The sequence below is a fragment of the Desmodus rotundus genome, chromosome 9, assembly GCF_022682495.2.
Source record: "Desmodus rotundus isolate HL8 chromosome 9, HLdesRot8A.1, whole genome shotgun sequence".
NCBI lineage: Eukaryota > Metazoa > Chordata > Mammalia > Chiroptera > Phyllostomidae > Desmodus > Desmodus rotundus.
In genome coordinates, this window is record NC_071395.1 from 32,155,927 (window position 1) to 32,168,848 (window position 12,922).

The following is a 12,922-nucleotide window of genomic DNA, read 5'->3' on the forward strand; positions in this document are numbered from 1 at the left end:
ATGAGAGGCAACCACATATTGATGTTTCTCTCCCTCCCTTTCTCCTCCCCTTCCTGTCTATCTAAGAATAAATAAATAAAGTATAAAAAAAAGAATTAAGATGATTTTTCCAAGTTTGTAAAAATAATGCCTGTAAATATAATTTCATAATTTATTTTGATATTTATTACAAGGTTAATGATGTATCCTGGTAAAAATTTTTGATCCCAAGATGAAGCAAAATCAGATTTGGAATGCAACAAATTTTTAAAATTAATTTTGAGCATGTCATAAAGACATTTTAGTGATACATAGCAATGAAACTGTTATTGTGCATGTAAAGCAACTAACCCAGTGAGTAGAAGCAAAGTCACTGGGGGCAGAGGCACAGTTTTGAGCTTCCATTACAACACTTACCGGTGTGCAGTCTTTGGAAAATTATCTAAGCATTCTCTGCTTTCCTTAGCACACCTGTGAAAGGTGGATAATAATTTTAGACTCTGTCTCAGTGTCACGACAGACATTGGGCCGGGTGATTCACGCACTTAGTTGAGGGTGTGGCATAGAGTAAGTGCTCAATAAACATTAGCTCTTCTCTTTGGCATAGCCCTACAAAGGTTAAGAGGGGCGTGCCAGCTACCTTCCTGACGGCCACAAAGTAAGTGTGGGGTGTTGACAGCCCAGGGACACCGAGATCTGCACGGGGAGTCTGCGCTGGCACCCAGCCCTCAAGGTTGGCTGGGTGAAGGCAATGGCTTCTGGTTGTCTTCAGAGGCTCTAGAAAGGTATGTGGAAATGGTCCTAGTGATAGCAACCTGTCAGACTGGCTGAGGATACCCAGCTTCATGCCATCTTTTCCACGTGTGGTATGGTCTCTTGATGCCTAACACAAGGGTCTAAACTGAGGGAAATGACACTTTAAAGAAATGGAATGTCCCAGGTCAATGGTTCCCCCTATTTTTTTCTTTTCTTAGCACCAAGTGTCAGATGTGATTTATACCTACCAAGAGGGTGGCTTATAGGGCCACGGTCACCACTCAGAGGTTCTGGAGATTTTAATGCCTGCGTTCTCCACAATCAAGCGACTTCAAATATCATGACCCCTGTAAGGACAGGAAAGACATGCTTTAAATGTCAGATCTTTTTAAATTTAAACACCACAGCTGAAAATCTGTGCACTTCAAACAAGTCACTCAACATCTCTGAATTGTAATTTACTTATATGTAAAGTCTACCCTTCCAAGTAAAAGCTAGATTAATGGAATAATGTGTATAAAGAGCACGGGATAAAATAAATGCTCAATAAATGCCATTCCCTTCCACCATGTCTCTCCATTTGATCCTTGTGTATTCTAATGTATGTGCTTTCTTTTAACCCACTCCCTGCACCACTTAGAAGCTTTGCTTCTGTTCAGTTTTATAGCTCTATCTCCCCTTGGTTCAGATGCTGAACTGAGGTTCAATGAACAGGGTCTCCTCATTGCTTTAATTGCACACTGCAACAGGAAAACATTTTAAATGCATTTATTTATAAATTATGTATCTGCACTACATTACCGATGTATTATTTTCATTATAAACCTATGCAAAGAATAAATTTAAGAAGGGTAAGTGAAGAATTAAACCATAGGTTTTAATATTTTAGGGTGAGATTCAGCAGCATCAGAATGGATGCAGATTCACATTTTAAATAGTCTTGGACATTGAAAAAATGCTTCAGTTGATTAACTATTTGATTCATGTTGTGGATGTTTCTGCCTTGTTTTGTGGCTGACTATAGCTCTTAACTAGGAGGGTGAGCAGTTCAATTCTGCCTTTTCTTGTTGATGGTTTATTCCTACATTCTTTAAATTATCTTCAATCTAAAGTATTTTGCAGGAATCTTAAGCCCCATGTCCATTTGGTGAAAGGTTAGCTTAGTTAAAACCAGATTATAGCCCTGACAGGTGTGGCTCAGTTGATTGAGTGCCAGCCTGCGAACCAAGGGGTCACCAGTTGGATTCCCAGTCAGGGCGCAGGCCTGGGTTGTGGGCCAGGTCCCCAGTAGGGGGCGCATGAGATGCAACCCCATATTGTTGTTTCTCTCCCGCTCTTTCCCCTTCCCTTCCCCCTCTCTAAAAATAAATAAAATCTTTAAAAAATTAAAAAAAACAGATTATATAGTCTACTCACCTAACTGAGCCAGATAAACCATAACACTCCCAGTTAGGTGGCCACTGTTAACACCTTTTTATCTGAGATCTCCCTGCTTCCCTGAGGACACCTTGTGTGCCCCAGGCAACTCTTGGCTGGGACCAAGTGAGGACCAAGTCGGACCAAATGAGCTGAACTCATTTCTGATTGTTTATATAAAAACAAATATAAAGAGAAGGTCTGATGGAGTCCTTTTGCACCCCATGTTTTGACTCCTACACTCAAAAGTTGTGATTCCTGCTATTTCTGTTGTGATGTCCTATGGCCGAATGAATGAGACTTGTAGGTGCACTGGATTCTGTTTTCTATAACTTGCCTTACTCTCTTTGCCATGTAGTTGAGTAGTTCTTCGCTGGTGACAAATCGCTTTCATATATTTCTTTCATTTGAACTCGTTATTTCTGTAAGGCAGGGAAAGCACGTTTGATTCTGTTCATCCTCAAGATGGAAGAGATGCACCATCCTGGCATTGACTGGAGGAGTGAAATAATTGCCCAAGTTCATACAGTCAGCAGGCAGCAGAGTTGGGTTTGAACTTGTTTTCTGGAGGTCATATCATACTGTTTCATCATCTTAACTTACTTATTAAACTGTATTTATTTTTGTCTGAACTGAGAGGAGACAGATTACACATGTAATGTAAAAAATTACATATTTTAAAATAATGTTAAAATAAACACATTAAATTTGAAAGCCTCGCTGCTAGTTTTTGTCCCAAATTGGACCTCTGGCTTTGGCTAAAAATCAACCTTGACAGCACCAAATGCAGCAGAAGATGTGGAGAAACTGGCTTACTCATTTTTGCTGGTGGGAATGTAAAACACTACAGTGAGTCTGGAAGACAGTTTGACAGTTTCTTAAAGAAATAAATACGCAACTACCTTATGACTCAGCAGCTGTACTCCCAATCATTTATTTAGATAAATGAAGACTTAAGTTCACATAGAAATGTGTATGAATGCTTATAGCAGCTTTATTCATAATAACCCTTAACTGGAAACGACTGAGATGTTCTTCAATGGATAAACAAACTGTTAGCCACTCTGCTAACAGTGAAGCATGTACTATTAATCAGAGTGCATTCATACCATGGAATACTACTCAGCAATAAAAGGAATAAATTATTGATAAGCACAACAACTTGAGTAAATCTCCAGAGAATTGTGGTGGGTGGAAAGGCCAACCCCAAAAGGTTACATTTATATACAATTCTTGAAATGACAAAGATATAGAAATGAAGAAAAGTTGTAGTGGTTACTAGAGGTTAATGGATGGTGAGGGTAGAAGGGAAGTGGGTGTGGCTATAAAAGGGCCACAGGAGGGATCCAAGTGGTGATAGAAATGTTCTATATCGTAACCCGCCCATATTAATGTCGATATTCTGGCTGTGATATTGCACTATAATTCTGCAAGGTGCTACTGTTAGGGGAAACTGGGTAAAGGGTCCACAGAATCTTTGTTTTTTCTCAGAACTTCATGAGAATCTGCAATTATCTCAAAATAAAAAGCTTAAGAAAAAAGTCACTGAGTGCAGTGGCTTCCAGAACTGACTAGAAAACAGAGGTAGGATGGGATTGAGAATAGAAGTTGTAAACTTTGGGAATGATTTTCAGCACACTGATCAAATTCTTCTGCATTTCTTCCTTCTGATTTTTTATAATTGTAATGTATATTTACTGCAATTTCTGGGAATTCATAAAAAATTCTCATGTCTGTCATAGGACTTTACCAGTCTGCAAACCACAAGAGTTTTCCCATACATCAGCTGACTGCTTTATATATCAGAAGATAAAATTAGATTACGTTGAATCTGATGTCGCAATGTGTTTTTAAAGTCAATCAGAGAAGAGTTTTATTATCCTTTTCTTCTTTTTCCTTCTTTTTCTCCTTTTCTTTTCTTACTCTATTTGAACCCATATATCGCCATATTGTGCTGTTAAAGCTACAAAAGCTTTATAGGGTGCGTATTGTCGGCAGAATTACTAATGTCATTCTTAAAATGAGAAATACAAAGTCATATTGATTCTCCACACAGAACCACTCTCTGCAGCATGCTTGGATAACGAGTGCAATTAAACAAATCTACTGCTGATTTTTTGAGAAGGTAAAGTGACAGCAATTTTGCAGAGGGCTGGTCTCACCTTTCCAGGCCACCAGTGCCGCCCCAGGGCCCTCCGCAAACACCTGGTGATGCAGGAGAGTGATTTAGTCATTGCAGACGAGCTGCTGTCATGACAAATAGGGGTTAAATTGTGAGAATTTTAGGACACATTTTGGGGAAGGATTAAATAAATCAGGGGACTTGCTGACAGCAAATAGTATCTTTGAGTGGCTGATTTGAAACACAGAATCAGAGAATTGAGATGAATGCCAGGTGGTCGTTGGGAGCTGGAAAAAGTCCCAATGAGTCGGCTGACTTAAGTCTAGGCTTCATCTCAGCATCATTAAGTAGTCTTTGAGTGATGACTTATTAATTATCACCTTAAGAAAAGATTATGTTAAATACAATGGTGGCATTAAGGTATGTTAATGTAGGAAATATTATTTATAGTTTATTTAAATGATTTCCTTCAGAGTAGGGTTTGCAAACCTTAAAACTAGTTCTTTATAATCTTTCCTGTCCTATCACTGTTTGCAAGCAACTAAAAGTGAATTAACTTCTTATGTCAGATTGAAAATACTTTTTTAGTCTAACAGTGTATTAAAGCTCTTATTCTCTTAAAATAGTGAATAATAAACTATATTCAAGTATGTCATCAGATGTTAAAATGAAGCCTTTTAATTCAATTAGCTTTCTCACAGTGGAATGAGAAACGTTGGGACAGACCATTGGTACCAGACATCCCGAAAAAACTTGTAGCACACGTGGTCCAGCTGCTTACCAGAAGGACTTGCCATGGGGGGGTGGGCACAGTCTGTGAAACAGGTGAATACCGGCGAACAAAAATTTCCGGGCACATGTCTACTTAGGAGAATTTAGCATGACTGACCTGCCTTGCTTTATAGTTTTTCCAAACCAACTAGACTAAGAAAAAACAACAGCAGCAGCAACAACAATAAAAATGTAAAAAACCCAACTAAAATTGCTAAACTAACAACAATACAAGAAAAACTTTAATATGAATCAAAACAAAAACTGGGCTTTTATGAGGTTGTCTTGAGGTCAGGAAAAGAATGATAAACTTTTGAGAGGAAGAAAGAAATCATCAAAGCCAAGGGAAGCTCAAAGTGAAGTTTTAATAGCAGCTATCATATTGCGCCCAAGCCTTGACCATTTTTGATGCAGCTGTTTTGTTTTAAGATGTCCCATCCCCGTTCCCCTTACACAACCCTCTGCAGTGACCACAGGCACACAGTCAGGCACTCGGACCATTCTAGATAGCTGTAAACCCCTCAGAGAGATGCTGCAGGGGCAGCGTAGATGGAAATGATGAAATCCAGTCTTTCATGGAATGAAATGAAATGATGCTTTACCTTCATCACTGTCTGAGGTTGAGCCCAAGGAACAATGAGCACTATCGGGAGTCTCCTTATACCTGACAAAATTGTACTGAAGGCATTTTGTGCAAATTATGTACATGTGGGAAAGTTATTTTTTATATTTAAAGCCAACAGACCTTGGGTAGCACCTTGAACACTATTTGTTTGTTTGCTTGTTTGTTTGTTTATTTAATACTTATGGGCAAGATTGGAGATAAGCTTCTCACTCTGAAGGATCTTTCTAAACATTGCAGAATTCATTTTATTGAGCAGTGTGCTTTGTCTTCTCACTCACAAAAGGAGCATGACTTATTGTAGGGGAGCATTTTCACAGGCAATGAGCATTTTCACACACCTCTAGGATGGTATGAAGTGCTAGAAGTTGGTCAAGACCCTGCTACACCCTGCACCAGAAATTAGAGGTAATAATGATAATAATGACAAATAATACTGGAACTTACTCTGTGCCTGGCCCTTATCTATGTGTCCCATGTTGACTCATTTATTTTTCACAATTACTGACTAAAAGTTATTATCCTTATTTTTATAGACAAGAAGCTGAGGCCAAAAGAAGTTATCAGCATCACACAACTAGTAAGTAACAGGCAGAAATGAAACCCATGCAGACTGGCTCCGGAGTGTGTTCTCTTATCCACGGTTGTTCAGTCATTTGCCATGTATCTACTGAGTATCTAATATACAACAGGCATTGGGCTTTATGCGAGCAATACTTCAGCGAATCTAGATATATGTGTCTGCCTTCCTTGAACGTACGGCCCATTGAGCATAAAGGCTAATGACTTATTGTGTGAAAAGCTTGATGCTGTGAGAGGGTATTAGTCCATGTTTGCATGCAGTGTTGATTTTGATATAAATTTCTTAATAAATACAGGGAACCTGACTCTCTCCCACACAGCCATGGTTGTCTTCTACCTTGTGTTCCCCATCTAAGCAGGCTCACTTAAATGTGGACTCTCCATGTCAGGCTGCTTCACTGTACTCTGATATGGGTCCCAGGTGACAGGCTGGGTGGGCAGGTTCCCTACCTGGATATGATTGTGCCAGTAACAGTGGCAGTAGGAGTGGGAGTGGGGCCCAGGGGATCTTAGCATCTATTGATGTTAACTCATTTTTGCTTTGTTTTGATGTACAGCCATCCAGCTCTGGAATATGATTCTGGGTTCACCAACTCAGGGATGGTCTCCAGAGAGGAGTTAGGAGATAGCCCCAAGGGCTTTATTCTTTTCTACAAAGGCAAGTCCAAGCTAGTTCTTCTAAAGATATAGTCACGTCTATTATCTTTGACTTCTGCCTAACCAATTCTGTCTGGATCTTTTGGGAACATTAAGAGTATTCCTCCTGGGATTCAAACTCAGAATTAAATGGAATCAACTCATGAGGTAGATCTGAGCCTAGGTTTTTTTTTTTTTTAATTGAATTTTAAAAAAATTTGTGTACAAAAAGCTAACATTGTTTCTGCAGTAAGGTAGATGTCTTGAATGACTTATCTAAGGAAGTTCACTCAGTCCAAGTTAATGAAGCCTGTATCCTTTGCTTACTGAGGGAAACATAGGCAGCACATATTGAGGCAGTGTTTCCAGGCCAGCCCATGCAGGTTTGAGCAGATGTGGGAAGAACGAGAACGCTGGTCAGATTTTCTGGATGGTTCCAGTAGAGCTGCTCATCTTGTTCTCTCAGAGGCAAAGACTGACTGAGCTTAGTTTTTGAGATTTTTACCTTGAATGCCATTTGGAGTCTCCTCTAGGGTATACCCCTTAGTGATTATGGGTTGAGTTCCAAAGTTCAGGTCATTCATTCATTCTGTGGTAAATGTTTATTGAGTGCTTACTGCATGCAAGACTTAGAATAAATAAAACTTGAGTTCATTGATTTTTAAAAAATATTAAAAACAAAAATGCTAACATTACTTTTTAAAAGATTTTATTTATTTATTTTTTTAGAGAGGTAGAAAGAGAAGGGGAAAAGTGATGTGTGAGAGAAAGATCAATTGGTTGCCTCCTTCACGCACCCTAACTGGGGACTTGCCCACAACCCAGGCATGTGCCCTGACTGGGAATCGAACCAGCGATCTTTTGCTTTGCAGAATGATGCCCAATGAATTGAGCCATGCCAGTCAGGACCAAAAATGTTAACTTTAGATTCATGAGTTTTTATGATAAAAGGGAAATAAATCACAGATTGTTCAAGAAACAATGATTTATTCTGCTCTGGAGGAGAATATTGAATTCTGAAACATACTGATATCTATAAACACATTTGGTAATGACAATGTAATTTTTATGAGAACACATATAACCTCGAACACTGAGATCCAGCCTCTTGAATTGGTAAAATAAGTTAGAGTTTTATTGATACTAATGATAATGGGAGTGACATATGTTCATAGAGGGAGTCTGTAGTTGAAGGCCCAGCTGATTAGGAGTTGTGTTCTGTGGTTTTTGCCACTTGTGTGTGATTAAACCCTACAGAATAGAGTCTGTCCCCATGCATTTGGTTTATAGAAAACTAGTAACATGATATGGAATTAATGATCTGGTTTCTCAGAAGGGGAGACCATTGGCCTAACACCTTCCTAAGTTGTAGCTGTCAACATGTTTAGTTTGGTTCTAATGGGAGCTAGGCTGGAGAAAGGAAAAGTTTTGTAGAAAAGTTATGTGATATTAATAAGAACCATATTCTGTTTGATGTTCTCTCAAATTATATGTGCTTTATCTTACTAAAAATTGAACCATTCAAAAATAATAAATCTTTCTTTCCTATGGCCCACAAGTGATCAACATTTTGGATGATCAAAAAAAATTTTGTCTTAAAGATGCTTCACTTTTAGCTCAGCTTTATTTGCTTGTGCTGATTTATAGCTGAAAGCATCACTTCATATTTTTTCCAAGCATCAAAGTCATAATGTGTTTTACAAATACTCAAAAGTTCTTAAAATCCATGAACCTCTGTATTCCTTTTTTTTATTCTTCTATAAGAATGTATTCAAATTGGTTAAACAGATGGCTTTCTATTTCTGAAAAAAAAAGCTAAGAATTTCATCTCAGGATGGAGAACTCAGATTAAATTTCATTCTGAAATTTATAACCAAGTAATTAACCTTTGAAAATGAGGGCATTTAAAGGAAATAAGCAAAATCTTAAGATGATCTCAAAGACATTAGTATGATAGACTTGTCAGCAGCAGAGATGCTCAAGAAGGTTAATAATAAAAGACTTTAATATACTTAACAAATATGGTTTATTTTTCAAGTGTACCTGATTTCTGTCTTTACTATGAGAACCTTAGGAGATAAACACCTTAAGAAGTGTTTCTTTATAACAGTGGGAATTGGCAAAAATTTTGGGTGGGAGAATGGAATTGTCAACATTAGTCAGTCATTTTTAGTCAGGCATATTCATTGGATACTTACCACATGCAGAAGTCACTTCAATGCTTGTAAAGGGAAACAGCAAATTATACCATGTAGAATCTGCCCTTTAAGCTTATAATTTAGTTAGGCAAAGAATGAATGAATAAAAAGTTAAAAGGGAAAAATAAAAGGAGTAATAGAAGGAGGTTTGAGGTAGTCCATGATTGTTACATGAAACATAGCATTAGTAACACTAAATTAAAAGAATGAGAGACTATTATGGAATGAACAAGAAAGAGTTCCTCTTTGTACAGCTTGCACTAAACCTTGAGAGAGAGACCAGTCTTGGAGAGGCAGAATTTGGGTATATGAAGGCAGAAGAATGCTCTGGAAGGGAGAAGAGTTTTATTTTGGAACGAGAGAGATCTGGGTTCAAGTCTTGATTGCATTGCCCTGTAGCTGCATAATCTCGGGAAGTTTCTCAACTTCTCTGGGCATCATGGAAAATGGGTATAATAATGACTACTTTATTATTTTTTAGGATTAAATGAGATAACAGATATAATGTGAAAAATAATAATCACTCAATAAATGCTAATACCCTTAGTTGGAGAGAACATTCTGAACAAGTATGGGTGGGATAAGCTGAGAGCTTCCCATCTCTATGGCACAATGAGAAGATTATTATGAGTCTTGGCATGAAGGATCTAGTAAGAGAAGTAGAGTGAAATAATGTGGAGAGATAAATTAGAATTAGAGTCAGTCAGTCACTTGATTTCTCATCCAATAATTTATCAAGCTCCTTTTATGTGGGAAGCCCTTGCTAGGCATGGGGATACAAAGACAAAGAAGACTTAGCCTTGTATCCCTGTGGATGCCAAATAAGGAATTGGAACTTTATGCTGAGGGAAGTTATATCTTTCAAGAGGGGAGGAGTTGAAAATGGTGTTTTTGGATGGTTAATTGAAATATATTTACCCTGACCCAAGGTATGAATTCAGTTATTCTTTCCAAGTGCCTGTGACCCTATTGACCAGGATCCTATTGCAGCTCATTGCTACAATGGAGAGTCCACTCAAAGAGTGAAGAGGAAGAGCTTATGGGTGGAACTTCATCCCATCCCTTGAAATAAAACCTTGGTACTGAAAGTGCTCATATTGCACTCGTGCTTAAACTTCCCATCTAATCTGGGATTGCCTACGCTTAGCGAGTGTTGCATTGGGTCCACAGTCATGGTGACCCTTTGAAGCTGAAAGCAGAGTAACTGTCTACTTGGGGCTAAGGGGAAACTAAAAAACCTAGACATTAGTGACTTTCTCCATGGAGTCCCAACACTCCATGGAGTATTTTATGAGAGAAAGTCTCTTTCCTGTTAGTCATCTCTGTAACCAAAGATCCTGTGCCAAAACCCAAAATAAAACAAAACAAAACAAAACAAAAAAACTGAAACCAAACGAAAGCAAAACAAAACAAAACAAAACAAAACATGGATACTCGACCAAAACTTGTAGATTTAGATTGACTATTTTTTTTCATGAAGCTTTGCTTGGATAAATAGCCTCTATATCTTTTAGTTACAAAGTCTTGGGTCTTACTCTCACCTCTTCCTCTATCAACTACTATTCTTATCTCAATTTTTTCTTTTAGCCTCAGGCTTAGTAGAATACATTCTACTAAGAATCTAGTAGAATGAGATGTGGAATCTGTTGCTGGAATCTCCTAATACATTCTGGTTAACTACTGATTTCAATGGCTAATTGCTTTATTTCAGGGTGGGTACCATATTGACATTTGGTACCAAACTATACTAAAATTCCTTTAAGGTGATCATTCTTGGTGCTCAGCTTGGAAAATGCCACCGGGGCATAGGGTTAAAGATATACAAAATATATAACTGATAACATCCTCCTTTAATGCTTAAGCACCAGCTTTATGCCCACTGTTACACATTATTTTATACCCACACACAGACACCTATCTACACAGTGTTCAATCTGTCCTTTTGTTTGTGCGCCTGTGTGTCTGGCTGCTTAGCTCAGGTGGTCAGGGTATTGAGCTAATGAGAACAAGGTCACAGGTTCAGTCTTTGTGTGGGCCAGCAGAGTTTGCTTTGTTCAGTGGTCACAGACCTGGTCCAGCCAGCTGTCTAGCATATGTCTGCCCCAGGTCATAAGAGGACATGGCAGGGGTGTGTGGATGGACAAGAGAAAATCCATCACCACTGTTAGAGAAAGCCAAGCCATGCACGTGTCCTACTAATGGGGGTCAATAATGTCTCATTTAAATGAGGTTGACATTTTAATATGTTTTGTTGAGAGGCTCTTTTGAACACCACATTTAAACATTGTTGCTTTTGGGGTGTGAATTCATTTTGAATAAATGGAAGGGTGTACAAGACCTCAGATGATTATAGATTTCCAAATATAAATTAAAGACTTAAGCATTTTAAAAATTGGTTTAGTACTAAAAAAGAAATTTCAGTATGGCTATTCAGTTACCTTCCCTTTTTCTTAAAATCTGTTTAAGCCAGTGAAATAAGAAAATAATTAATTCTTCAGAGAGTGATTGATAATCACTGTCTGCATTTAAGAAAACACTTTTATTAAACCTTCTGATAATTAGACCATTAACATGTTAGCAAAAAGCAGGTAAAATTAACTCTGTGTTATTCAACCTTTTGGCCCACACCAAGCCCACACATCCCATCTTTCATTTCTAGGCAAATATGCCCCCAAATTACTTCACTATTAAACATCATGTTTTGTTAGATTTCAAACTGAGTCAAAAATCAACTCTATTCCAAAGTGCTCTGCATTAGCTGTTTTCTCCAGCTGGATCTTTGTGAGCCTTGAAAAGGCATTTGATACGGAAAAGGGGAGGGCAGAGCACAGAAGGGAAATGTGGCAAGAGAAGGATAAAGAAGGATGTTTTGGGTATTCCTTTAAAATCTATTTATTAAAAAAACATTAGAACAAAAATAATGTATTTTGTATTAAAATATAAAATATATTAAAATACAAAAATATATATTTTGACTAGGTAATGCATTCACGAGGTTAAAAAAAATATAAAATGGCCCTTGCTGGTGTGGCTCAGTGGATTGAGTGCCAGCCTGCGAACCAAAGGGTCACTGGTTCAATTCCCCGTCAGGGCACATGCCTGGGTTATGGGCCAGGTTCCCTGGTGTGGAGCGTGTGAGAGGCAACCACACATTGATGTTTCTCTCCCTCTCTTTCTCGCTCCCTTCCCCTCTCTCTAAAAATAAATAAATAAAATCTTTAAAAATATATATAAAATGATATATTGTGAAAAGTTTTTCTTCCTCCCCTGTCTTTCGTGTACCCAATTCTAGTTCCCTTGTTATAGCCGTTTTTATATATTTCTTATGTACTCATATGGAATTTCTTTATGCAAATAAATCTTAGACCCTCTCCTCTTTTTACACAAAAGTTAACACGTTATAAACATTATCTTTAATCTTGCTTTTTAAAAACTTAACAATGTGTTTGAGAGACCTTTCCATAAATGCCGATTAGCCTTATTTCCCCCCATAGTTGTGTACTATTCCAACCAATGGATGTACTATAATCTATTCATCTAGTTACCTATTGATGACCCTTGAGAGAGTTCCTAACATTTTCTGTTACAGACAACAAAGTAGTACATTATTTTGGCAAGAAGCACTGCCTGTCCGTCCTGTGGCACATCTGGTACCACAGCCGTCGCTCCCCCACAGGTCAGCCGACATGTGTGCCCATGTCTGGGCCCTGTTGCGGCTGCTGAGCGTCCTAGGAAGGGAACGATGGCGGCCTCTTGCCTGGGGATTTCCCTCATGTTTGCTGTCCATGTTTCCCTCATTTCATCACTGCTGCATGGCCCTGCTGACCAGATTGCTGTGTG

At 38.3% G+C, this 12,922-nt stretch overlaps 1 pseudogene; it reads right to left on the reverse strand.

Moving 5' to 3' along the window:
- Window positions 1-7,174: 7,174 nt before the first annotated feature.
- Window positions 7,175-11,728, reverse strand: LOC112312179 (small ribosomal subunit protein uS14-like; annotated as a pseudogene).
- Window positions 11,729-12,922: the final 1,194 nt, after the last annotated feature.